A 27,510-nucleotide genomic window follows, 5' to 3' on the forward strand; every position below is an offset into this window, starting at 1 on the left:
AATGACCACTGGTATATAGACAGCCTTATGAATAAGGTTTATTTGTTTTTTTGTTTTCTGTGTGGAGTCATGGATAAATATCAATAAGGAAGTAATGATGCATTTACTGAACATTACTTAAAACTGAAGATGAAGGCTAAAAATAATATCATATCAACTATTGGTTTTGCACTACTGTAGTTGGCCACTTTAAAGAAGTTAGCAACTTTTTGTTTTAAGTGTTGGCAACAACGAGCTATCAAAAATATTTTATATGAAAGCATACCATTTCAGTATCAACATCAGGCATTTTATTTTAGGCACAAGATGTTTTTATTGAAAGAAATGATGTGATTTTACTCATTTATGTTAAAAGCAGTGGAAAGCATGCCATATCCTTTACTTGTTTATTTGTTACAAACTACTTTCATTTTGTTAGCCAATCAGCCAGGTTGAAATGTAATTTTTTTGAATTGCACCCCTTGCAGGCACTTCTGAAAATAAAAGTGTCAGCTTATTTAGATTTTTAGGCCTAAAGCATCAATTACCCCATACACAACATCTGAGGGAGCAGTTTTCAGGGATGTTGTAATCTGCACACAAATGTACGTGACATTATACCAATGGTATAAAGATCATGTGCCTGTTTAGCAGTTGAAAAGCTTTTGCTACAATATCCCAGAAGGTGGGTATTTCATGTGGCATAGTAGTTATATTCCTGAAAAGTTGTTTTAAAGTTGTTTGATGGCAAATTCTACTGACTGTATGAACTTGGGACAATTATGTCACCAGACTTGTTTAATAAGCATAGGTGTAGCTATATTCATTGACGAAATATTGAAATGGTGCCATTCTGGTAGACGAAGTGGCTTCAGCCACAAGCCACTAAAAGATCCTCCTCCATCATTTACTTGGTTGTCCCCTTTGTTGCAGAAACCTTTGGATCTTCCCAATATTCAGGAAATAAGGAGAAGAGGGCCTTTAGGACTCAGTGAATACCATTAAAGCCAGTGTCCATTCTGATGAGCTGGTGCCATAGCACTTGTTAAGGAGTTTGTTACTTCTGCAGGCCACTTCGCTGGTCCTCAGTTTTCTCCTTGTAAATGAAAAAAAGTTTCACAAAATGGTGAATTATATGTTCATATTTTTAATATACAGATATAGATATATAGGTATACAGCTATTGAGTGTCAAGCCCCAAGAGTGTCTGAGAAGACAAAGCTATATAGCCTTTCACCTTTCCCCAAGTTAGCAAGGAAATAATTCTTTTGGGCTCGTCACGGTGGCTCACGCCTGTAATCCCAGCACTTTGGGAGGCCGAGGCGGGTGGATCACGAGGTCAGGAGATCGAGACCATCCTGGCTAACATGGTGAAACCCCGTCTCTACTAAAAAATACAAAAAAAATTAGGTGGGCGTGGTGGTGGGCGCCAGTAGTCCCAGCTACTCAGGAGGCTGAGGCAGGAGAATGGCGTGAACCCGGAAGGCAGAGCTTGCAGTGAGCAGAGATCGCGACACTGCACTCCAGCCTGGGCGACAGAGCGAGACTCCGTCACAAAAAAATAATTCTTTTGCCTAGATCTCTCCTTCTCTCTGTCTCTAGATGTCCGTAAAAAAAAAAAAAAAAAAAAATACTTTTTCCTTATCAGGCACGATGCCTCACGCCTACAATCCCAGCACTTTGGGAGGCTGAGGCAGGGGTATCCCGAGGTCAGATCGAGATCATCCTGGCTAACATGGTGAAACCCCGTCTCTACTAAAAAGTACAAAAAATTAGCCGGGCGTGGTGGCAGGCGCCTGTAGTCCCAGCTACCTGGGAGGCTGAGGCAGGAGAATGGCATGAACCCAGGAGGCGGAGCTTGTAATGAGCCGAGATGGCACCACTGCACTCCAGCCTGGGCGACAGAGTGAGACTTTTATATATTCCTATTTTTTGATAGTTTAAAGCAGCAGTATGAGAGTTTACATGTGAATATTATAAATTAAACTCAAAAAATTCCAGAAGTGTTGGAGATCATTTCTAAATGGAATATATACGGGTGGAGGGAATAGAAAATATGAAATGTAGCCTACACTTTGAAGGGTGATGGAATTTCAGTTTGTAAATTTGGAGGGGTGTACAGGAAGCAAGAGCATTTCTACTTTAAGGGAATAACATGTATCAGAACTTGCAGACAGCTTCATACCATAGAACCTCAGGGCAGGTATGCAGCAGTGCTGTGCCATAGAACTCTGCAATGATGTATAATCGGCACTGTCCAATACCGTAGCCACTAGTCACAAGTGACTATTGAAGACTCGAAATGTGGTTAGTGCAGTAGAGGAACTGAATTTTTAATTTTATCTGATTTAAGTGTAAAGTGACACACATCGCCGGTAACAATTGCATTAGACAGTGCAGGTTTATTGGTGCAAGCATAGGTCTAATGTTATAAACAGAGAAAAGAAAATTCTTGAAAAGCACATTGGAGCCCTAAGATTCAGGATAAAGAATTTGGGCATACAGCATGTGTGACAGCAGTGGTGAAAGGAGGAGGAGCATAAATGCTTTAAGGCAGGGTAGTAACGCAACTACAACAGTGCTCTTAGTAGATTCCTCTGCTTGCTGTATGAAAGGCAAATTGGAGGAGGTTGAGGAGACAGGAACTTGGTTAGTTGTAACTGTAATCTAAGATAGAGGTAGGGTTGGTGCCTGTAAGTCTGGTGAAGTGACTCAAGTAAACTGGATTATTTATTTTTAAAAAGCACAATTGGTTTATTTAGAATTATCTACTCCCGGTTCATCTACTTTTGCAGATCTAGATTTCCTTATGATTTCTTATGTATAACTCTAATCTTAGGAGACTACCTATAATGATTGATTACATTTTGAAAGTGCAGGATGCTTCAATAATATAATCATATTTTCTTTCTATGTAAAAGACTATTGTTCCATATGATATTAAATCAGCAAAAGATAATTATTTTGTTATTTTACTTTTCCCCACAATTCTTTTTCATTGTTTCTGTGATGGTTACCAATGTGTTAAGTGTCTAAAATAAGGTTCTGAATAGTCATGGTCTCATAAAGCATCTATTTGTCATTGTAATTGATTTAAACACATATGTGCAGACATTGGTCTGATTATCAGTGACTTTATGTATCTGTAGGATGCATCACTACATTTATAAAAATTGGGACTTTGCTAGCATGCTAGCTCATTGTTATGCATAGGTAGGAGGGGTCTAACTATCTAGAAAACCCGTTGGCAGAGATACCACAGATTGGACCAGAAACAACTCAGGAGGTGGTTTACTTGGCTCAGCAGCCGCGATTCTGGGCACTGAATGTCAGATCAGCAGCCTAGTATGTTAGCCAAAATGTCTGATTGAGCATCATAGTCTCCACAAAGATATCATTTAGATGATTTTTCATGAGGACTTATGCCAGGGAATCTGAGCGATCTTAAGAGTTCCAACAGAGAAAGCACTCATCAATTAAGAAAAACACAAGGATAATGAACTGCCAACATGTACATTTTTTTATATCAAGCATTTGTTCGTTTGCATATTTGCATTTGCATAGAACTGCAGAAAACAAAGACAGTTAATTTGAGATTACATGTGTTTCTATTTTTATAATGCAAGCAAATTGGACTGCATTTTTCCTTGCCAAAATTTGTCTTTAGAGAGGATTATTCTTTTATTGTCCAGAATATGTTTTGAACTTAGACATAAATAGAAAGCTGTATGACTTCTGGTCACGAAGTACAGAAACCCTGATATTCTAGATTTGTCGTTACAATTGAGAATTCTGTAAGTACCCGATTTTAATTTATTGATATTCCCAGAGAGGAGATAGTATAAAAAAGTAGACAGTGATAGATCTGGATTTAATTCCTGGCTCTTCCCTTTATTAGTTCTGAGGTTTTGATCAAAATATTTAACCTCACTGAAAGTTAGTTCCCTCATCTATAAAATGAAAATAAGAAGTTTTATTCAGGCCAGGCATGTGGTTCACGCCTATAATTCCAGCACTTTGGGAGGCCGAGATGGGTGGATCACTTGAGGTCAGGAATTCGAGACCAGCCCGGCCAACGTGGTGAAACCCCATCTCTGCTAAAAATACAAAAATTAGCAGGGCATGGTCGCATGCGCCTGTTGTCCCCACTACTTGGGAGGCTGAGGCAGGATAATCGCTTGAACCCAGGAGATGGAGTTTGCAGTGAGCCGAGATTGTGCCACTGCACTGCAGCCTGGGTGACAGAAAGAGACTCCATCCCAAAATAAATAAATAAATAAATAAATAAATAAACAAACAAATAAATAAGTTTCATTCAAACAGTTTTTGTAATGATTAAATGTGGTAACTATATGTAAAATACAGTAAAAGCTATTTATGTCTATCCTGTACAAAGCTTTTAAAATATAAAATCTGTCAGAAAAATGGGAGAGTGAGGTATTTCAACCACCTTTACAACATCAGAAAGAGGCTCACCTCATCATAAAGACACACTCCTTTGCAGCTTTAACATTGTAAACCTTATAACCTCATCACTAACCCTTTTAGCATGACACAGAAAAGCTTTGTAGAAATTTATTTTCCTATAACTCTGTGAAGGAAACATATACTTTCCTGGTGAAATTTGCTTAATGGGGACCAATTTTTTGTTTTTTCTGTTTTTTTTTTTTTGAAAGTAAATGCACATTGCTTATTTCCTGTTGAAGAATATTGAGTTCTTGGAAAACATTCATTTTGACTTTATACATGAGAGATTAGAGATGGTTATGTGGGAGAGTTGTGAAACTGGTGGTCAGGAAAGCCTTAGCTCACTGAGAATAATTCACCAATAGAGGAAAAAAAGAACAATGCTTTCTAATCTCTAATAATCATCGTTCCTTACTTGTAATTCTTCAGAAAAAAGTAGACCTTCTATTTCCTGAAAAACTGAAAAGTTCTATGAATAAGGAGACCAATCATCTTAGCTTGGTTCATTAGTAGAGCATTTTTAGTAACTTTAACACACCATATTATGTGGACCCTTCTTGTAGTTCCCTGCAATCTCTGCAGACTGCCCACTGTATGGGGTTATTTGATAAGGTACCAGAGGAGTTCAAAGTGGCTATTGCAGATACATCAAGAAAAAAGGATGACAGTGTTTTTGTTTGTTTTCAGTTTAAAAAATAGAAGTTCAGTGAGTACAAATTGAAAAGCAGAGAGCTGGAGTGCTCATTAAGTGCATATTAGTACACCACAGATCTGTGTGCAGTGCTTCATCCTCACTGTGTAAAGGTATGTCTGTAGGAGTGTGAAGCTTAAATCCTTCAGCCTTCTCTACTTTTTCAGTTCTAGTAGCATATTATATATATATATATATATATATATACACAAAAAAAATTATATATAATACATTTATGTATAATTTATATATATTATACATATATAATACATTTATATATAATATATAAACACATTATATTATATCTAAATACATTATATTATATATAAATCTATTAAACCAATTACTGATGTATAAGTAGCATAGATATAAAATATTTAAAATAAATATAAGGTTTTTTATAAACTAATTATAGAAACAGGGACAAATCTCCTGAGGTAAATTTAAAAAGTAACTATCAGAGGTTCTCCTACACTTTATTTTGCTTACTACTATAAGTAATCTGTTTTAATCCACAGATTCCCGATGATACTCAGGTTCGTATCTCCTAGTGGCCAGAGCTGTTTCTTTGAAAATGACTCTGAATAACATTGAGTGAATTTTTTTTAATGGTAACTCTATCCAATGATGTCTTCAGAGTTTGTACTCATTTTCTATAGGGTGGTTGGGCATTCTAAAGGGAGCCTGGGAAATAAGGAGTGTGGCAGAGTGCATATGGTAAGAGAAAATTAGTGGTAGGTGTTACGAAAACATAAGGGTACTGATAAGTATCATATCATGTACTCCTCCCTCCTTCTTTCCTCACTTGCCACTTTAATTTCAACAGAAGAGCTGGCAATTTTGTTTGGAAAAACACAATACTGTGTCCTCTTCGTTGTGTATTTTACACAAAACTTATATGTTTAAGAAGAAGAATGAGGCCAGGTGTGGTGGCTTATACCTGTAATCCCAGCACTTTGGGAAGCCATAGCAGGTGGATCTCTTGAGCTCAGGAGTTCGAGACCAGCCTGAGCAACTTGGAGAAACCCCATCTCTACCAAAAACACACACACAAAAAAATTAGCCAAGCATGGTGGCGTGCACCTGTGGTTACAGCTACTTGGGAGGTTGAGGTGAGAGGATCGCTTGAGCTGGGGAGCTGGAAGATGCAGTGAGCCAAGATTGCACCACTGCACTCCAACCTGGGTGACAGAGTGAGACCCTGTCTCAAAAATATATATAAATAAATAAAATTGTAAAAAATAAAAACGCCAAACAGTGTGGCATAAAGACTCATATATATATATATATATATATATATATATATATATATATATATAATCACACCCAAATAATGCCTGCTAGTCTTTATATTAGTCATAATTCTTTAGAAAAAAGACAATCAATAGGATGTGTATACATATATAGAAGATGACTTAAGGATTGCCTTATTCAGTTATAGAGGCTGACAGGTTTAAAATGTGCAAAGTGGGTTGGCAGGCTGGAGACCCAGGAAAGAGCTAATGCTAAAGTTCAAGTCTGAAGGCTGATAGCCTGAAGAATTTCTCTTGTTCAGAAAGATCAAGACCAGATTTTTCCTAATCCTTCAACTGATTAGATGAGGCACACCCACATTATGGGGAGCAACTTACTTTACCCAAATCTGCTGATTTAAATGTAATCTTACCCAAAATCACCCTTTCAGAAACATCCAGAATAATGCTTAGCCAGATTATCTGGGCAATGTGGGCCAGCTATACAGATACATACTATTAATCCTCACAGTACCCAAAAGATGAGAAGTATTGGTAACTTAATCAGTGGTGAGCAGATCATCTTTCCTTTTTCTTTTTCTTTTTTTCCTCCTAAATATAAGCTGCTTAACTTGGGAGATACAGAGAAGAAGACCAAAGGCAGCTTTGAGTAGGAGGCTGCATGTGGCTACACAGGCTTTTCCCAGTGCTCCTTGCTGTTCCTCTACTCTATGTACAGATGTTGGAGAATAGACAGGATGATTTTATAGTATTTTTAAGCTGGTGAAAATAAGTCCCTGGATTATTCTCTGTTTTTCCTAGATTCCAGCCTCAGATCCAGTTGAGGTACACTAAACTTTTCTTGAAATGAAAAACATCCTGGAGATATAAATATTTCCCCCAAACAACTTAAATACTGGCAAACATAAAAGGACAATCTTCTACAGAACAAAAAAAATTTAACAGAAAAATGGAGAAAAGGGCACAAGACTGACATAAAAACTTTGTAACTTGTGAAAAAAAGAGAATTTTGATTGTATTTCTTTTGTAAGTTGCATGGGTTGAAAGAAAAGAATAAAAGCTATTACACAGTGTTTGGTCAAGAAAATAGATTCCATTATTACACAGTCATATACCAAAGGCCGTCAGTGGCCATGTACTATAGGATCTTGGAACCTGAGGTTGGAAGAGCATACTACAAGCTGTAAGACTTACAGGCAATAAAATGCATGTGCAATGACCTATCATGTTTGAAATTCTATACGTGAGACCACTGGAGAGAGACAAAACAAAATGCATTGTTTCTAACAGAGGGAAACATTCTCCTGGGTGAAATGGGACATATAGTCTCAAGCAGCAATTTGAAGACATTTCAGAATAAAGATCTGAGACATTTTCAGATGAAGACACAAAAGGTGGGGACTTTGACCCACAGTTGTAAATTAAAAACTGAAAAAATGAAAAGTCCCTCTCTAGAGAGTATTAGTAATCTGCAAGATCAGATACTCACAACTCTTCCAATGAAGTGCTGACAGTGTCTGAATATTTACTTGATGACAGTTTTTAGAATTTATTTGATTGCAAATTGAATGTATATGCTTCCTGAAGAAGCAAACATCCTAGTCAATATTATCAATTCTTATATTTAATAGTGGAACTGAACTTTTCTTTCAATAAATAAGAAACCAAAGCGTGGTTACTTAAGAGATTTGGCAAATATATTACTTACTTGTTTCTCTAAATCTGTTTATTTGGGGCATGGTTTCCTATTCAAATCATCATCAAATAGGTTTTTATTTATATAGATTCTTTTTTTGGGAATACCAGTTCTAAGGATGCAATAGACCAGTAAGAGTAATTAAACACACACACGAGCTCAAAAGCAAAATGGAAAGATCACAAATGAAACATTTTTGAAGCTGGAAACTAGGTAAGTAAGATTCAGCTTTTTTTTTTTTTTCTTTCTTTCTGCTAAAATGACAGTGCAGAAACTTAAAAAGCCCCCCAGTGTTCATTACGATACTCTCTTGTAAAATTTAAGATTTGTCCCACCAGGGACTTTTGCCAAAAGAGATGAAATTATGGCTAAATACCATAAAAGTAGTTTAGAGTCTCTTGAACAGTTAGACTTCTGTGTTGCTTTTCCTGTTCTTCAAAATAAGGCTACTACTCTTCACTCCCCCTACTAGAAAAGAAGAACTTTATTCCCCAAAGAGGATAAAACAGGTTCTCTGGCTGGGAGGACACCTGGACACAGGATGGGAATACAAAACTGAAAAGAGGAATATGCATACTAAACGCTGAAACACTTCACCCTGCCTGACTCTCCCCCCTTATTGAGATCCACAGCAGAACCCAGGCAGCCAAGTTTCATCCGAGCAGGAAAATGTATGAATCTTCTGTAGGGAATATGTCTTACTCAAGGGAAAAGACCTAACAAAAATGGCAGCAGAAATCCCTTAGGTAGAACGAAATCAACTAGATCATAGTGAAAAATGGGGTCAACAGACCCACTGTTTTTTTGTTGTTTTTTTTTACTATACTTTAAGTTTTAGGGTACATGTGCACATTGTGCAGGTTAGTTACATACGTATACAACTGCCATGCTGGTCCGCTGCACCCACTAACTCGTCATCTAGCATTAGGTGTATCTCCCAATGCTATCCCTCCCCCCTCCCCCCACCCCACAACAGTCCCCAGAGTGTGATGTTCCCCTTCCTGTGTCCATGTGATCTCATTGTTCAATTCCCACCTATGAGTGAGAATATGTGGTGTTTGGTTTTTTGTCCTTGTGATAGTTTGCTGAGAATGATGGTTTCCAGCTTCATCCATGTCCCTACAAAAGACATGAACTCATCATTTTTTATGGCTGCATAGTATTCCATGGTGTATATGTGCCACATTTTCTTAACCCAGTCTATCATTGTTGGACATTTGGGTTGGTTCCAAGTCTTTGCTATTGTGAATAATGCCGCAGTAAACATACATGTGCATGTGTCTTTATAGCAACATGATTTATAGACCATTGGGTATATACCCAGTAATGGGATGGCTGGGTCAAATGGTATTTCTAGTTCTAGATCCCTGAGGAATTGCCACACTGACTTCCACAATGGTTGAACTAGTTTATAGTCCCACCAACAGTGTAAAAGTGTTCCTATTTCTCCACATCCTCTCCAGCACCTGTTGTTTTCTGACTTTTTAATGATTGCCATTCTAACTGGTGTGAGATGGTATCTCATTGTGGTTTTGATTTGCATTTCTCTGATGGCCAGTGATGATGAGCATTTTTTCATGTCTGTTGGCTGCATAAATGTCTTCTTTTGAGAAGTGTCTGTTCATGTCCTTTGCCCACTTTTTGATGGGGTTGTTTGTTTTTTTCTTGTAAATTTGTTTGAGTTCATTGTAGATTCTGGATATTAGCCCTTTGTCAGACGAGTAGGTTGCGAAAATTTTCTCCCATTCTGTAGGTTGCCTGTTCACTCTGATGGTAATTTCTTTTGCTGTGCAGAAGCTCTTTAGTTTAATTAGATCCCATTTGTCAATTTTGTCTTTTGTTGCCATTGCTTTTGGTGTTTTAGACATGAAGTCCTTGCCCATGTCTATGTCCTTAATGGTAATGCCTAGGTTTTCTTCTAGGGTTTTTATGGTTTTAGGTCTAACGTTTAAGTCTTTAATCCATCTTGAATTGATTTTTGTATAAGGTGTAAGGAAGGGATCCAGTTTCAGCTTTCTACATATGGCTAGCCAGTTTTCCCAGCACCATTTATTAAATAGGGAATCCTTTCCCCATTGCTCGTTTTTCTCAGGTTTCTCAAAGATGAGATAGTTGTAGATATGCGGTGTTATTTCTGAGGGCTCTGTTCTGTTCCATTGATCTATATCTCTGTTTTGGTCTCCAGTTCCGTGCTGTTTTGGTTACTGTAGCCTTGTAGTATATTTTGAAGTCAGGTAGTGTGATGCCTCCAGCTTTGTTCTTTTTTGGCTTAGGATTGACTTGGCAATGCGGGCTCTTTTTTGGTTCCATATGAAATTTAAAGTAGTTTTTTCCAATTCTGTGAAGAAAGTGATTGGTAGCTTGATGGGGATGGCATTGAATCTATAAATTACCTTGGGCAGTATGGCCATTTTCACGATATTGATTCTTCCTACCCATGAGCATGGAATGTTCTTCCATTTCTTTGTATCCTCTTTTATTTCATTGAGCAGTGGTTTATAGTTCTCTTTGAAGAGGACCTTCACATCCCTTGTAAGTTGGATTCCTAGGTATTTTATTCTCTTTGAAGCAATTGTGAATTGGAGTTCACTGATGATTTGGCTCTCCGTTTGTCTGTTATTGGTGTATAAGAATGCTTGTGATTTTTGCACATTGATTTTGTATCCTGAGACTTTGCTGAAGTTTCTTATCAGCTGAAGGAGATTTTGGGCTGAGACGATTGGGTTTTCTACATATACAATCATGTCATCTGCAAACAGGGACAACTTGACTTCCTCTTTTCCTAACTGAATGCCCTTTATTTCCTTCTCCTGCCTGATTGCCCTGGCCAGAACTTCTAACACTATGTTGAATAGGAGTGGTGAGAGAGGGCATCCCTGTCTTGTGCCCGTTTTCAGAGGGAATGCTTCCAGTTTTTGCCCATTAAGTATGATATTGGCTGTGGGTTTGTCATAGATAGCTCTTATTATTTTGAGATACGTCCCATCAATACCTAATTTATTGAGAGTTTTTAGCATGAAGGGTTGTTGAATTTTGTCAAAGGCCTTTTCTGCATCTATTGAGATAATCATGTGGTTTTTGTCTTTGGATCTGTTTATATGCTGGATTACATTTATTGATTTGCATTTATTGAACCAGCCTTGCATCCCAGGGATGAAGCCCACTTGATCATGGTCGATAAGCTTTTTGATGTGCTGCTGGATTCGGTTTGCCAGTATTTTATTGAGGATTTTTGCATCAATGTTCATCAAGGATATTGGTATAAAATTCTCTTTTTTGGTTGTGTCTCTGCCCGGCTTTGGTATCAGAATGATGCTGGCCTCATAAAATGAGTTAGGGAGGATTCCCTCTTTTTCTATTGATTGGAATCGTTTCAGAAGGAATGGTACCAGTTCCTCCTTGTACCTCTGGTAGAATTCGGCTGTGAATCCATCTGGTCCTGTACTCTTTTTGGTTGGTAAGCTATTGATTATTGCCACAATTTCAGATCCTGTTATTGGTCTATTCAGAGATTCAACTTCTTCCTGGTTTAGTCTTGGGAGAGTGTATGTGTCAAGGAATTTATCCATTTCTTCTAGATTTTCTAGTTTATTTGCATAGAGGTGTTTGTAGTATTCTCTGATGGTAGTTTGTATTTCTGTGGGATTGGTGGTGATATCCCCTTTATCAATTTTTATTGCGTCTATTTGATTGTTCTCTCTTTTTTTCTTTATTAGTCTTGCTAGCGGTCTATCAATTTTGTTGATCCTTTCAAAAAACCAGCTCCTGGATTCATTAATTTTTTGAAGGGTTTTTTGTGTCTCTATTTCCTTCAGTTCTGCTCTGATTTTAGTTATTTCTTGCCTTCTGCTAGCTTTTGAATGTGTTTGCTCTTGCTTTTCTAGTTCTTTTAATTGTGATGTTAGGGTGTCCATTTTGGATCTTTCCTGCTTTCTCTTGTGGGCATTTAGTGCTATAAATTTCCCTCTACACACTGCTTTGCATGTGTCCCAGAGATTCTGGTATGTTGTGTCTTTGTTCTCGTTGGTTTCAAAGAACATCTTTATTTCTGCCTTCATTTCGTTATGTACCCAATAGTCATTCAGGAGCAGGTTGTTCAGTTTCCATGTAGTTGAGCGGTTTTGAGTGAGATTCTTAATCCTGAGTTCTAGTTTGATTGCACTGTGGTCTGAGAGATAGTTTGTTATAATGTCTGTTCTTTTACATTTGCTGAGGAGAGCTTTACTTCCAAGTATGTGGTCAATTTTGGAATAGGTGTGGTGTGGTGCTGAAAAAAATGTATATTCTGTTGATTTGGGGTGGAGAGTTCTGTAGATGTCTATTAGGTCCGCTTGGTGCAGAGTTGAGTTCAATTCCTGGGTATCCTTGTTGACTTTCTGTCTTGTTGATCTGTCTAATGTTGACAGTGGGGTGTTAAAGTCTCCCATTATTATTGTGTGGGAGTCTAAGTCTCTTTGTAGGTCACTCAGGACTTGCTTTATGAATCTGGGTGCTCCTGTATTGGGTGCATATATATTTAGGATAGTTAGCTCTTCTTGTTGAATTGATCCCTTTACCATTATGTAATGGCCTTCTTTGTCTCTTTTGATCTTTATTGGTTTAAAGTCTGTTTTATCAGAGACTAGGATTGCAACCGCTGCCTTTTTTGGTTTTCCATTTGCTTGGTAGATCTTCCTCCATCCTTTTATTTTGAGCCTATGTGTGTCTCTGCACATGAGATGGGTTTCCTGAATACAGCACACTGATGGGTCTTGACTCTTGATCCAATTTGCCAGTCTGTGTCTTTTAATTGGAGCATTTAGTCCATTTACATTTAAAGTTGATATTGTTATGTGTGAATTTGATCCTGTCATTATGATGTTAGCTGGTTATTTTGCTCATTAGTTGATGCAGTTTCTTCCTAGTCTCGATGGTCTTTACGTTTTGGCATGATTTTGCAGCGGCTGGAACCGGTTGTTCCTTTCCATGTTTAGCGCTTCCTTCAGCAGCTCTTTTAGGACAGACCTGGTGGTGACAAAATCTCTCAGCATTTGCTTGTCTGTAAAGGATTTTATTTCTCCTTCACTTATGAAGCTTAGTTTGGCTGGATATGAAATTCTGGGTTGAAAATTCTTTTCTTTAAGAATGTTGAATATTGGCCCCCACTCTCTTCTGGCTTGTAGGGTTTCTACCGAGAGATCCGCTGTTAGTCTGATGGGCTTCCCTTTGAGGGTAACCCGACCTTTCTCTCTGGCTGCCCTTAACATTTTTTCCTTCATTTCAACTTTGGTGATTCTGACAATTATGTGTCTTGGAGTTGTTCTTCTTGAGGAGTATCTTTGTGGCGTTCTCTGTATTTCCTGAATCTGAACGTTGGCCTGCCTTGCTAGATTGGGGAAGTTCTCCTGGATAATATCCTGCAGAGTGTTTTCCAACTTGATTCCATTCTCCCCATCACTTTCAGGTACACCAATCAGACATAGATTTGGTCTTTTCACATAGTCCCATATTTCTTGGAGGCTTTGCTCATTTCTTTTTATTCTTTTTTCTCTAAACTTCCCTTCTCACTTCATGTCATTCATTTCATCTTCCATTGCTGATACCCTTTCTTCCAGTTGATCGCATCGGCTCCTGAGGCTTCTGCATTCTTCACGTAGTTCTCGAGCCTTGGTTTTCAGCTCCATCAGCTCCTTTAAGCACTTCTCTGTATTGGTTATTCTAGTTATACATTCTTCTAAATTTTTTTCAAAGTTTTCAACTTCTTTGCCTTTGGTTTGAATGTCCTCCCGTAGCTCAGAGTAATTTGATCGTCTGAAGCCTTCTTCTCTCAGCTCGTCAAAGTCATTCTCCGTCCAGCTTTGTTCCGTTGCTGGTGAGGAACTGCGTTCCTTTGGAGGAGGAGAGGCGCTCTGCTTTTATAGCACAAACCCAAGGATTATTAGATATTTGAAGAAAGCATGTTATACCAAAGAGACTAAAACAAACAAACAATAACTCAGAGAAAAGATTCCACCAAAAGAAAGCTTCAGAATATCTGGGATTAATATCCTCAAAGATGTGAGAAAAGGTTCTTCATCTCGAAAACAAGAACACAGAGTTTGTTTTTTTTTTAATGTTGGAAACTAAGATAGTGTAAATGGAAAAATACAATGAAAGTTTTAGGGGATAAAATTGAGAAGCTGTTCCAGAATGAAAAGCAAAATGTCTAAGATTGAAATTAGGAAAAAATAAGAGTAAAAATAAAATAAAATAAAATTAGGGAACCCACAGAGAAAATCCAACATCTTAAAACATAGAAATCCCGGAAGGAGAAAACAGAAAATATAGCATAGGAATTCATGAAAAAAAAAATCATAAAAAGTTCCCAGAATGGAAAGACATATGCTTTTATAATGAATAGACTCACCATGTGACCATGTTCCCAGTCCTATGAATAGCAATAGATCCACCTTAAGACACATCAATGAAAAGTCAGTACCCTGGATACAAAGAAAGGAAATCTTTAAGCTTTTGGAGGGAAGATTAATATGAAATAAGCTAGTAAACAATAAGACCAAGTGTTCCTGATTCTGATGAGACAATATGAATTATAATCTAGGGTTCTATGGCTAAGTATGCAACAAAGTATTTAAGACTTTTATCTCCCATGCAGTCATTTTCATAATGTTACTGGAAGATGTTTTAGCTGGTAAACCAAGAAAGAGGACAGGAAATCTAGGGAATAGGGCATCCAATCTAGAAGAAAGTGGAGGAAATCACCCATCACAAGGTGACAGCTGTAGGCAGGTCTGGAGAAACACCCAGGGAAATTTGCAGCAGGATGAGTTTTATCAGGAGGGCTTGATTTAACAAGGTAAATGTATAATTTCTTGTATATTTACATGTATTAACAAAAGTGATATATGGGATATGGGGGCAAAAGATTAAATGACAGTTAGTGATTATTACTAAAACACAGAAAACAATGGCAACAAAAACCACACAATTTAAAAAATCATACAATAAACTTAAAAAATAAAAAGGATTAATATTTTTATAAAAGGAAGAGTAGAAGCAATGTCTGACATGTGTATCCTGTAAATAGTGCTTATATCAATATGGCAATGTAAAAATTGCATATGGAACCAAACCATGATATGACATAATGATGAGAGGCTGAGGACACACATGTGTGTCAGAGAGCAAGGTCTGCCAAAGTGGTGTTGAAAAAGGCTTGATTTGTATCTTCCAAAATAGAATGTCAATATACAGTGTCTAAATCATCCCTTCCCCATCCAAATAAATTAAGAAGTAGCAATATAATCATATTGCAGGGAAATTTGCATATAAATAAAAATAGAATCATGCAAACTCTTTGAAAGTGGTTGCCTCTGAGAAGCAGGAAAAAGTATGTGATAAGAGTAGTCTGTGGCTTTTGTGTACAACCACTGAATTATATAACTTTTTAAGCATGAGCATATAATTTGGATAAAAGCAGAACATAATTTTGAAATATTTTCATTTTAGAACACTGGAAATTTTAAATCACCTAAAACCCTACCTCTATTAAACTATTTCAATAATAGTTTGGTTTCCTTTTTTCTAACTTTATATATCTTTAGATATAGACATATATATATGTAGGTAATAATAAATATACATACTTTATATAAGTAGAAAATATTTCACAGAGAGATTGATGGATACAAGGCCATTTATAGTTCTGTGAATTATTAGATTATTTGCCTAGTTTTCTGTGGCAGTCTCTGGTTTTATTATACTAAATTCTAAGAGATGGGCCTATTTCAGATATTCTAGTTTTATTTTAGTAATCTATTTAAAGTTTAAAATATTAATACAAGACTTGCTTTAATGATTATCTTTTTATTGTTTTATATTTGGAAGAGAGGCTACTCAATGACTTTACTGCCCTTATGTATTAATCTACAGAAATGTGTGGAGAACACTATATTGAATGTTAATATACTCTGAAGATTACAAGCAATTACAAAATTTGTATTCTCATTTGTATTCATGCTGGATCTCCTTCTGCTTCTTTCTCTCATAAGTAACTACTGATTTGGATATTTATCATTCTTTTGTACATATTTAAATTTTCACCATATGAATATGTAATCCAAAATAATATGTAGCATTGATTATATATTTTAAACTTCTAAAATTTATATCATGCTATATGTATTTCTTAACCAAGAATTTTATAAACATTATTTTATACGACTCCTTACGTTGATGCATGTAGCTTTAGTTCATCTATTTTTCACTGGTGTTTACTATTCTATTTTATGAAAACAAAAATATTAACATGGTAATTTGTTTCACAGACTGTTTTTAATATTCAAAGATAAGTTCAATTGCAGCAGCAATTCAAAGCCCAAGAAGAAACAAATTACCGTAGAGTGTCTGTTGATGTAGCAAATAGGAGAAATGGCACCCTGACAATTACTGAAATAATAGAACAATTTGAAAGATATAATAAAATAAATATGTTTAAGAAGTGTATTGAATTAAAAATAGACAAAAGAAGGCATGCTTGGAAATAATTATATAGAACTAATAGAAATAAAAATACAGTCATTGAAAATAAAACTCAGTTAATTTAAACAGAAGATCAGATGAAGCTGAAGAAAGAATCAGTACTTTGAAAGATAAATCTGAAGAAATTATAAAGGATGCAGCACCAACAAAAAGGGAAAAACATATGAGAAGTTAAGCAACATAGCACATAAAAATGAGAGGAGAGAATGAAAAGATCCCATGTGTAAGTTGGAATAATAAGAATTATAGAAGAAGAAAGTAGTGAAAATGAGAACTGTGCATATTGATGCTTAATTCTTAGTAATTTTCCAGAATTTAAGGCAAGTACTCAAATAATGCACAGCTTTCTGAGAGGGATAAATAGGAATAAATCCAAATTTAGACACATTGAATTTAAAATATAAAATGCAAAGATAGATACTTTTAACAGCAATCATAGGATTATCTAAAAATGAATGGCAATTCAAGTAAATAATTCTAATTAACAACAGCATGTTGTGAAGATAATTAAAATACATCTAAAAAGTGCTAACAGAAAAGAAATGTCAATTTTTAGTTTTATGTCCTGTTAAATTATTATCAAAAATGGAGGGTAAAATGATATTTTCAGAGAACTATTAAAGAGTATGAGAAAAAAATAAAAAACAAAATGGATGAATATGTTTGAAATAGCCATAATTGACAAATAAAATTTATCTGTTATATGTAAAAATTAATACTTTAATAGAAAAAGGTAAATAGATAAAAGGAAAATAGACAATGTATATGTTAAAACTCTTCTGTGACTATCATTTAAAAAGATACTACTATTAGTAAAAAAAATACTAAAATATTACACATGTTAATACCCATTACTGGTAAGGACATAGTTCAATGGCAGCTTTCATACACTGCTACTGCAGCTGTAAACTGGTACAACTATTCTGGAGAAAATATCTCGTAAAAGCGTAGATGAACAAGTCTTGTATAATAACAATTCCATTTTTAACTTTAAACCCTACGTAAACCACTGAGCACATGCTCAGTCAGCTCCCTACCACAATGTTTATTGCATCATTCCTTTAGTTACACAGGCAAGAAATAAGGAAATAAACAACCTCAATATTCATCAATATAGATGAATGAAATTCCGTTTAGCATTTTAAATTAATGAACTAAAACTGCGTTCATTAACATGACTCAAACTGAAAAATATGTTGTTGCTTCATAAAAACCAGTTGGGGATGGATACTGACAGTAAGATAATATTTATGTAAGATTTGAACACACACAACAATGATATGTATTGTTTATGGTTACCTAGGTGTGTGTGAATAATTCAAAATGATGGAAAATAGTTACCTGTAGAGAGAAAATAATGGTTTTAGTATATCTGAAACAATTGTATGTCATTAAAAATAATATCTGAAAGAACTGTATACAGGTTAATATTTCAGAACTGTGTACAGGTTAATATACAGGTTAATATTTTGCAGTATAAAATATGTATTATATCTGTACAGTGAAAGCAGACATTTGTTTTATTATCTTCTGAACTTTTCTACATTTTTGGAATATTACCCAATTTATACAAAATAAATATGTAAAATGAATAAATGTATTTAAGAATAAAGTTAATATCCCTTGGGTGAAGTTGTTAAATGAAGTGGTAACAACTTCATGTGTCTACATTTTTATAGTAACTCCCTGAGGTAGTTAATACACAATTGCATTTTTTCTTCTATGTTAGTATTATATAGAATCAAATACTTTTTTTTTTTTTTTTTGAGATGGAGTCTCGCTCTGTTGCCAGGCTGGAGTGCAGTGGCTCAATCTCGGCTCAGTGCAACCTCTGCCTCCTGGATTCAAGTGATTTTCCTGCCTCAGCCTCCCGAGTAGCTGAGACTACAAGTGCCCGCCACCACACCTGGCTAATTTTTGTATTTTTAGTAGAGACAGAGTTTCACCATGTTGGCCAGGATGGCCTCAATCTCTTGCCCTCGTGAACCACCCGTCTCGTCCTCCCAAAGTACTGGGATTACAGGCATGAGCCTCCGCACCCGGCCCCAAATAATTCTTGAATGATAAATGTAATGTGGTGTTCAGGTATCAACTTCTGTTTTTATTTTTCATTAGTGTAACTACATTTACTGTGTAGTAGGAAATGCCAGTTCAAAACCTTGTCTACTATGGGAATATCCCCTCAAACAGGTGTAAGCCCCAGTTGCTTCATTTATCCTACGTAACAGTCCCTTAGATGCATCTGGCTGATCAAATAATGGACACCTAACTTTAATATAAAGTTGATATTTGAGTGATAAAAGGATTTGAACTTCTTGAAACTCTGGCAGGCTTATTACGGTTCCTTAAAGGAAAGTTTCATTAACATCTCTAGGGAGGACCTGTGAGCTCTCCACGTTCCTGCTTTTCCATAGCTTCCTTGGGTGGATTTTCACTGCATTCTGTTATATACTCTAGCTTCTTCTAATAAATTTTCTTTTGGGCATAAGGTAGCCAGAGTCTGATTTTGTTACTTGTAACCAAAAGTACCAGAAAATACTAATATAGACTATTTTACTGAAATTTGTATAACAACTTAGAAACTTACCTATGCTCTTCCCCCTATTTTCTTCAAAGGCAATACAGATGAAGACATTGGTTTCAGCTTTCTATTCACCATTCACTCTGTATATGTTCAGCCTTTTGTCATTCTCAAGTTTACCTTCTTAATGGACACTAAGCCCAGTTTCCTACTCCTTTCCTTTTTATTATGAGTAATATTCCATTTTCAATCTTGAAACCAGATCCATTTAAACTTTTGTTAGCACTGTATTTCATTTCTTGTAAATCGTTTGCCTATTTAATGGTAGGCTTCTTAATTTCCATGTGTCATTTAAGGCAAATGAAAATAACATATGTTCCTTTCGAAAATAAAATGTTGCTCACCCTTTCTTAAAGAACTAAAGTTGTTTTATATGTAGTTTAGCTCTTAGAGCAGTAATTTAGTGTTTCTATTAAGAGCAAAGTTGCTATCTCTAGTTAATGGCAGTTTTTCCCCTGCTGTTGATGGAATTTTGATATTGAAATTTATATCAGAGAGATGCAAATGGAACATTTTAAAGGGTCTCTTCCCAAATTAAGTGTTTTCATTAAATCACATTACTAAGACTTCTTTACATATAAAGGTTTCTGTAAATGTATCTACTAAAACTTGTGAAAAAAATGAAAGGACGGTTATAGAAAAAGATGTATGCCTGCTTTGTACCCTTTTCACATAGTAGTAATACAGGGAGAATACTCCATTTCACAAATAAACTAACTGGTAAACAACTTAACTTCAGATGCTGGCAAAAAGCAGTGGAATATTGATATAGAACAAATGGAGACATGTTTAGTGTCTCAGGATCACAATACCCACCTTCCTTTTTCTAGTATTTCACTTGGAATTATTTGATGGATTCAATTTGTCCCACCAACTTTTCCCAGTCAATTTTTCCTGCAGTTCTGAAATAATTGGTGGGAATTAGAGGGTAAGACTTTCAATGCAACTTAGGGGAAAGGTAAAAAGACTTTGAGAGTTCGGTCACAGAGATTTGACCTCATTATCATTCTACTTCTCTAATTTAACTGATCTACTATTGGGGTTCAGAAAATGATACCCCAGAGTATGGCATTTTGGAATGCTGAGTAGTTTGAACTGAAGGACATTGGAAGGGTGTCAGAAGCAGAGTCTCTTTCTGACATTCTCTTGCCCTTCTTTCTCCTGCTCCCTTTTCTCCCTCAAGGCAGGCCACAGAAACTAGAATTCCAGAACTACTTCCCCCAAAAGCCAGCCATAAAACCTAGAAATATTACTTTAACCTTTTTCCACCTTTCTGTGTAGGAGGTGGCTGTAATGAAATTCTTTGACCCAGCTTGTCTAATAATAGATCATAAGACCCTCATTTCAGAATGGGTCCTGCCCTATACCCAGGAGAATGAAATACTACACAGAGAGTTTAAGAAGAATCTGAACAAACAAGCCTTGCTGAGTTCCCTCACTCAGTCCATTACCATTAGATCATTCCCTTTTTGTCCAGTCACATTTTTGCATGGCTGTTTATCCTTCATCTAACCTAATTTGGTCTTCATTGCTGAAGGCTCCCATGTCACATAGAACTGATTAAATATTTTTTAATGCTCTTCTCTTATTAACCTGCCTTTTGCTATAGGAGTGTCAGCTATGATCCTTATGATGGGTGAGGAAAGCTGTCCTGTCTATCTACCCCTACACTACCAAAACCTATTTATATTAAAAGAAAACTAATCGATCTAAAGGCCTTTTTTCTTTTTCACACCTCCCTTAATTTATCAGCATATTTTACTCTTGGTAAAGAGTACCACTGGTTCAACTTCTTTAGAGTCCACATATAAGTGAGATCATGAAGTATTTGTCTTTCTGTGCCTTATGAAGATAAAATTAGCTAATATGTGAAGAATACTTAGAGTAGTAGTGACATACAATATGAAAGTGAGTATTTTCTACAGAAAACTGTATGGTATAATGTTGTGTGGATTCTTTTAGGAACCAGACAGATACAATTTAAAAGTTTACTCACCCACTTTCTACCTTATGACATTGAGGAAGTTATTTATCTTCAATAAATATTAGTGAACCAATCTGTAAAATGTAAAGGCTTTTCCAAAGGCATAATATACAGTAAGTATACCTAGAATACAATAGGGAAGTATTTGGCGTATTTCTAAGTGGGTCCTTTTTTCATTCAAATAAAATACAAATACCCAGGCTAGCACCTAAGGACCACTAAAACGTCCCCCCCTTTTTTTCCTCTCCTTTCACTTGTACTACCAAGTCTGCCCTCCCTATATATATGGAATAACTAAATACATACTTCTTTGATATGGTTAAGACCAGCCAGCCCCTGATTCTTTAATTGTTCATCTGTTTATTGTACTTTCCCATATATTATAGTGCCTCCATCCCAAGCCTAGGATGTTTTCCAGACTTATTTTTGCAGATCCCTTACCTTTGCTCTCTTTCATAAGTTGCAAATGGGTAACCATCCAGCAGATATATTTTAATTGGGCCAGTTCATATTTTAAAAATTGAACAGAAATGTCTTTAGGTAGAAATTCACAATGCTCTTTAGTAATCATTACTCCTTCACATATTTAGATCTCCTGACTGGCCTCTAAAGTCTTTGGGTTTATCATGGAACTCTTCTTAAATAAAGCTAACATAAATGAATCACTACCTTGTCTGCCTCCCCTCAGTTCAGTTAAAATCTTTATCGGTCCCTTTATATAATATGATGTAAGGCAGGAAAAAGTGAGTTTGGGTGTAAGATAGAAGTGATGTTAATCTCTGCAGCTAAAAACTCTTAGCAAGCCTCCCTTGCTCATCTGTAAAGTGCAGAGAATAATTCTCAAATGCAAATAGTAATTGTTTTAGGGTTGCTTTGACAATGACTATAAAGAATATATATAACATAATTAACATAGTACCTCTTCCAAAATAAGTAATCTATAGATATTAACTCCTCTGAGTCCGTTTTCTAATTTGGCAATTAAAAGGATTGAGATTAGATGACCATTTAAGTTCCCCCAATTCAAAAACAAGAGACCCATGGAATTCCTAATTTTATATTTTAGGTATTCTTTGTTTGTTGTGCTTTCCTATTATAATAATAGAATATAGTACAGTATATAATATAATATATAACATAGTATCATATAATAGTATTTTATTTTTATTTTTATATTCAGTGTACTCACATATGTTGCCTTATGACACTTTTAATATGATGCTAGTAATGCATTTTGCTATTCTTCTTGTTGTAACAGCTTCTGACTTTTTAACAGAGAGAAAGAAAGAGAAAGATACTAACATGGGTGGGAATGCCCACTCCGGACTCCATGGTAGGTCCTTTGCAAATGCAATTGTTTCTGTTGATTGAAGGCCTCATTGATCAACAGAAGTCATGAACATGAGTGAGTAATCAACAACAGAGAGGGTTCGATGTACCTGGTATATCAGTCAGTGTGGGTTACAAAGGCCAGTGAAAAGATACTGTTAACCAGCACCAACTAAGTGAAAGTCAAGAGAGCTGTCACTGCATTACAGGTATGATTTCCAGAAACAGTAGTTTTTAATTTATGAAGTCTCAGATTACAGAACTGGCAACTCTATTCCATAAAAATGAGGTCTTCAAAATTATGCTATTATAGTTTGAGCAATTATTATTTATTTTTGTTTTTTATTTGTATTTTTTTTGAGATTGGTTTTTATTCCTGTCGCCCAGACTGGAGTGCAGTGGCTTGATTTTGGTTCACTGCAACCTCTGCCTTCCGGGTTCAAATGATACTTGTGCCTCAGCTTCCAGAGCAGCTGGGACTACAGGTACACGCCAGCATGCCCAGCTAATTTTTGTATTTTTAGTAGACAGGGTTTTGCCATGTTGGCCAGGTTGGTCTCAAACTCCTGACCTCAAGTGATCTGCTTGCCTCGGCCTTCCAAAGTGCTGGTATTACAGGTGTGAGCCACTGTGTCCAGCCTAAAATACTTTTTGTTAGATTCATAATTGCTTGTTTTTATGATTTAACATCGCAATCAAGATCTTATTAAACTTAAGTATGTCATCAGGTGCCTTCTAACCCCCTCCTTTCACATTCTAATACCTAATGTGTTTGAAATTAATGAAGCAACACCTACTTTTACATTGATTAAAAGCAAGGAAATATATTTTATTTAAAATGAATGTTCTGCAATCTTTCAAGCATTCTTAAGTGTTTTGTGTTCAGGGTTATTTAAAAAGCATGTAGACCCACACTAAATATAGAAAAAGTAAGGAGATTTTTTTATACATTCATATACCTTTTTTTGTTAATACTTTTTTGTCACTGTTTCTGGGCTTAAACTCAAAATTCATAAAAATTCTGAGGCATTCCAAATACGAGTGTTGCTCAGTCCCAAGTGGTCTCAGTTCACTAAATTATTCAGTGCTCTACATAAATGTGTCAAACTTATTCACAAGGCGTAAATGAAGAGATCTTGCGCTTGATAATCCAGAACTGTCTTTCTAATGATGAATAAAATATTTTAAAGCCATTGAAAAAGGGGTAACAAGTAGCCCTTAAAACTTTCTCTTGGTTCCAGAGATATGCTATTCTACATTAAGGTATAAAGGAAATTTATGAGAATTTGGTTATAAGCTAACTAAAACATAAGTTTAAATAGACATTTATTGGACTGATCAACTTGTAAGTGGGAAAGTCAGAGGCTTGTTAAATCTGCTAAAGACATTTGGGTGATTTTGAAGTCTCATATTCCCTACTGTCTTTATATGCAATTGCTATTTCCTGAAGTACTAAATACGTCATTTTGCCCATTATTTGTGTTTTAGAAATGCCTGCTCCCAGATCATCTAGTGCATTTGGCAAAGGACATGTTTTACCATATTTGTCGCTGAAGCCTGATCTCCTCTGGTGCTTTTCCTTGTTGTTTTCTGTGCCCTACACGTTGTGTTCTGCTCCTTTCTGCCCATTCCTAGACATCCTCTTCTTTCAGACCCTGAATTACAGGAGTGTGGCATGTAACAGAGTTTACTGAAGCTTTAGGCATGTTGTTCTCCAAGTGTGGTTCATGCACTGTCTCACTCACCTCAGCATAACCGGGATGCTAACGTGGAATCCCTGAACACATCACTGCTCTTATGAATCACGATCCATGGAAATCACAACTAAACATCTGTATTTTCTACAAGTTCCTTAAATAATTCTTAGTTACACCAAAGAACTTAGTTACAACTCTTCTGGGTTAATCAGTGGTGATGGGATAAGGGATCAGCTATATAAATTACCATTAAAAAAAAAACTTAAATTTTCTTCTTAGGCCTCATTATTCTGGTATTTTCTGGCTATCCGTGTGTTATATACTATACTACCAGTTTGAGTTTGAGTTCAATTCTTTTTTAATTGAATGGGAATGCCTTTAGGTAAGGAAAGAAATCCACAGTTCACTACAATAATCATTAATCTTCATGTATTTGGATCTCTTACCTGGCACAAGAGCCTCTCAGAGGGCCATCTTTCCTTAGGCCTCTCTGGTAGATAGGAAGATGTATTGCCCAGATTCTGACTCAAGAAGACCTTGATGTCCAGCTGCAGGGAGAGCTATCAGCAGATAGCTTGCAGCTGCCTGTTTTTTTCAGGATCTACCTTACCTATAGAGGACAGACTTGCTGTACCTCTTATCCATCCAGCACCTGATAAGTGAGTGGAAAAGGTATGGCCATTTCCATGCATTGCAAGACAACTTTGGAAGGTAATATCCACTGCAGAGTTCCCTAGCAGATGCTTTGTTGATTGGCATCACAATTTAACTTCTTTCCCTTCCTAATCCTGCTTCTTACCCTTCTTTTCACAGATATTAATTCCTAATCAACATTTTGTACCCCAAACTCTGTTTTAGTGTGTGCTTCCAGGAATGCACCCATTCTATAATGGCTTCAGTCTGCAGTCATATTATGGAGGCAGCTTCTCTCCTCTGAAAACAGCCTGTCTCAGCTCTCCATGCCTCTCTTAAGTTACTAAGATATGTTTCCAATATATCTTACTTCAGAATACACCAAGTTTTTGAATTTTAACTCTAATCAAGATTCAGCTCTGAAACTGATTTACCATATTCAAGAACATAATAGGTGGGTTCTATTTTTCTAATAGCAAATTGGCCCTCTGCTCCCTGTAATGATTTATGTTTTACCCAAGGAAATGCAGTCAATTTTGGTTTTAATAAGCATATTTGTCATTTTGTTTCAAGGAAGTGAGTTGCACATTTTTATTTCTTCACCAACTCTATTACTTGTTTTTGTTTGTTTGTTTGTTTACAATTAGTGGACATGGCTTCCCAGACCTCTTAATAGCTCTGAAACTAGAAAGCCACACATCGGAAGTTTTCTTCCTCATCTGGAAAGTTGACTCAATTATAAAAATTGCTCTTGTTTTTCTATTCATGTTTTCTTGAGAATCTATTTTTCTGACAATGAATGTTGTTCTTAAAAATTGTTTTCCTAATTACATCAGTCATCCTCATAAGGACCTGTTATTTTTACCAAAGCAAATAAACCTGTGATAGAATATGTGTCCCTCCTCCAGGAGAGAAGTGTTTTTTTAAACCTACTGCCAAACCCATGGTACTCTCTGTCTTAAAAGATCACAGAGTTCATTTCAATATTTCAAGGTAAATTAACCACTGAACCTCATTGCAGGCATTCTGGATATTATCTTAAATATAGAATGAAATGGTTTTCTGTTGGGAAATACTGCATAGTTTGAGTTGTTTTTATCTTCCTACCACATTTCATCAATATCAGCAACTACATTTTTATTATTCACTCTTTCTCACTTTGCATTATCTATTGTTCCTTTCTATTTTAAACTTTTTGAATGCTATCAGAAATGTGTTCAAATAATTTATTCTAACAAGTATATTGGAGTGGACCTGGGCTTTAGATAGGAAAACGAAACCATTATAGAAATAAAAGACTTTGTTTTTAACTGAACTACAGAAGAAACAAAAGTTAATGTACACTCTGATCACAGTCCAGTAGGTTAAGTTGGTGTACACCTGGGCAAAGACTACAGCTTATGACATTGTAATGACAAAATACAAATAAACTAGAATACTTTGTGATGGCAACACACATCTAATCTTCTCTAGTGTGGAATTAATGTAATCGTTAAACTCTGCACTTACTTGGTGGAGTGATGATCATGCCTATACATTTTTATATCTAAGTCCTAGTGACTAAGATCATTCCTTTATTAAACAAACACATTGAAAACTGTTATGAAGAGTGATAATAGTGATGGTATTATTTCTTTAGATTATTTGGAAGAAAAATGCAAAAGAGAACTGAAAAATGGGCCAAGTGTGGTGGTTCACACCTGTAATCCCAGCACTTTGGGAAGCTGAAGCCGGTGGATACCTTGAAGTCAGGAATTCGAGCCCAGCCTAGCCAACATAATGAAACCCTGTCTCTACCAAAAAATACAAAAATTAGTCGGACGTGGTGGCACATTCCTGCACTCCCAGCTACTTGGGAGGCTGAGATGGGAGGAACGCCTGAGCCTGGAGAGGTTGAAGCTGCAGTGAGCTGTAATTGTGCCACTGTATTCCAGCCTGGGTAACAGGGAGAGAGAGAGGGAGAGAGAGAGAGAGACAGAAAGAGAGAGAGAGCCTGTCTCAAAGAAAAAAAAAATGAACTGAAAAATGGTATAAAGGGAGAGTTCACCATAGGTGTAGCCTTCCATGATGGTTATAGAAAAAGAAATAAGGTTAGAGTCCGAGTCCTGTGTTTCCAGTCTTATCAAACTGTTTTTTCAGAGTTGTGCGATTTCTTTTAGACTTCCTATCTCCCTCATCCCCACACCACTTAACCCTAGCTGTCTGTCTGGAAACCCTTTCCAAATTTTGCAGCATCACTAGAGAAACAGGAAAATAAATGACTCGGGCATCCTGTTGAAGTATATTCAGCTAGTGGAGCCTGTGGGATCTCATATAGTTTACCAGCTGCTCCTACACTCTCTGCTGAACATAGACTAATTTTACAGCTAGAGTTGAATTAGCAATTCACATTGCATGCTTACCAGATGCTACTGAAGAATGTGAAGGAGACAGCAACATGATCACACTGAAAACAGAATTTGAAGATCACCTTGTCCTTTTAGCATCAGGGACTCAGCTAAACAAGATGACTGATTTATCTGTGCACCTCATGCCATTATTAAATAAGCAAAGATGAGAACACAAGCATGATATTACACAACAGTGTTATTGGTATGAGTCACAGTACCTGTAATTTAGCAGTCACATTGTCTAGCTCAAACAGGTGACACAGTCTGGCAGATGGTAGTGAGGATTTCATTAC

General features: G+C 36.1%; 2 long non-coding RNA genes across 3 annotated transcripts in view; one reads left to right on the forward strand and one right to left on the reverse strand.

Moving 5' to 3' along the window:
- LOC134807676 (uncharacterized) overlaps positions 1–27,510 on the forward strand; it is an 841,508-nt gene that overhangs the window by 645,435 nt on the left and 168,563 nt on the right. The gene's annotated exons all lie outside the window — the stretch shown is intronic.
- LOC134807677 (uncharacterized) lies at positions 285–27,365 on the reverse strand. The gene is made up of 3 exons (XR_010148740.1): positions 27,230–27,365; positions 14,472–14,544; positions 285–1,075 (listed from the first exon to the last, which is right to left on the reverse strand). It is a non-coding gene; the product is annotated as an uncharacterized LOC134807677 (long non-coding RNA).

The sequence above is a fragment of the Pan troglodytes genome, chromosome 11 (genome assembly GCF_028858775.2).
Source record: "Pan troglodytes isolate AG18354 chromosome 11, NHGRI_mPanTro3-v2.0_pri, whole genome shotgun sequence".
NCBI classification, from domain to species: domain Eukaryota; kingdom Metazoa; phylum Chordata; class Mammalia; order Primates; family Hominidae; genus Pan; species Pan troglodytes.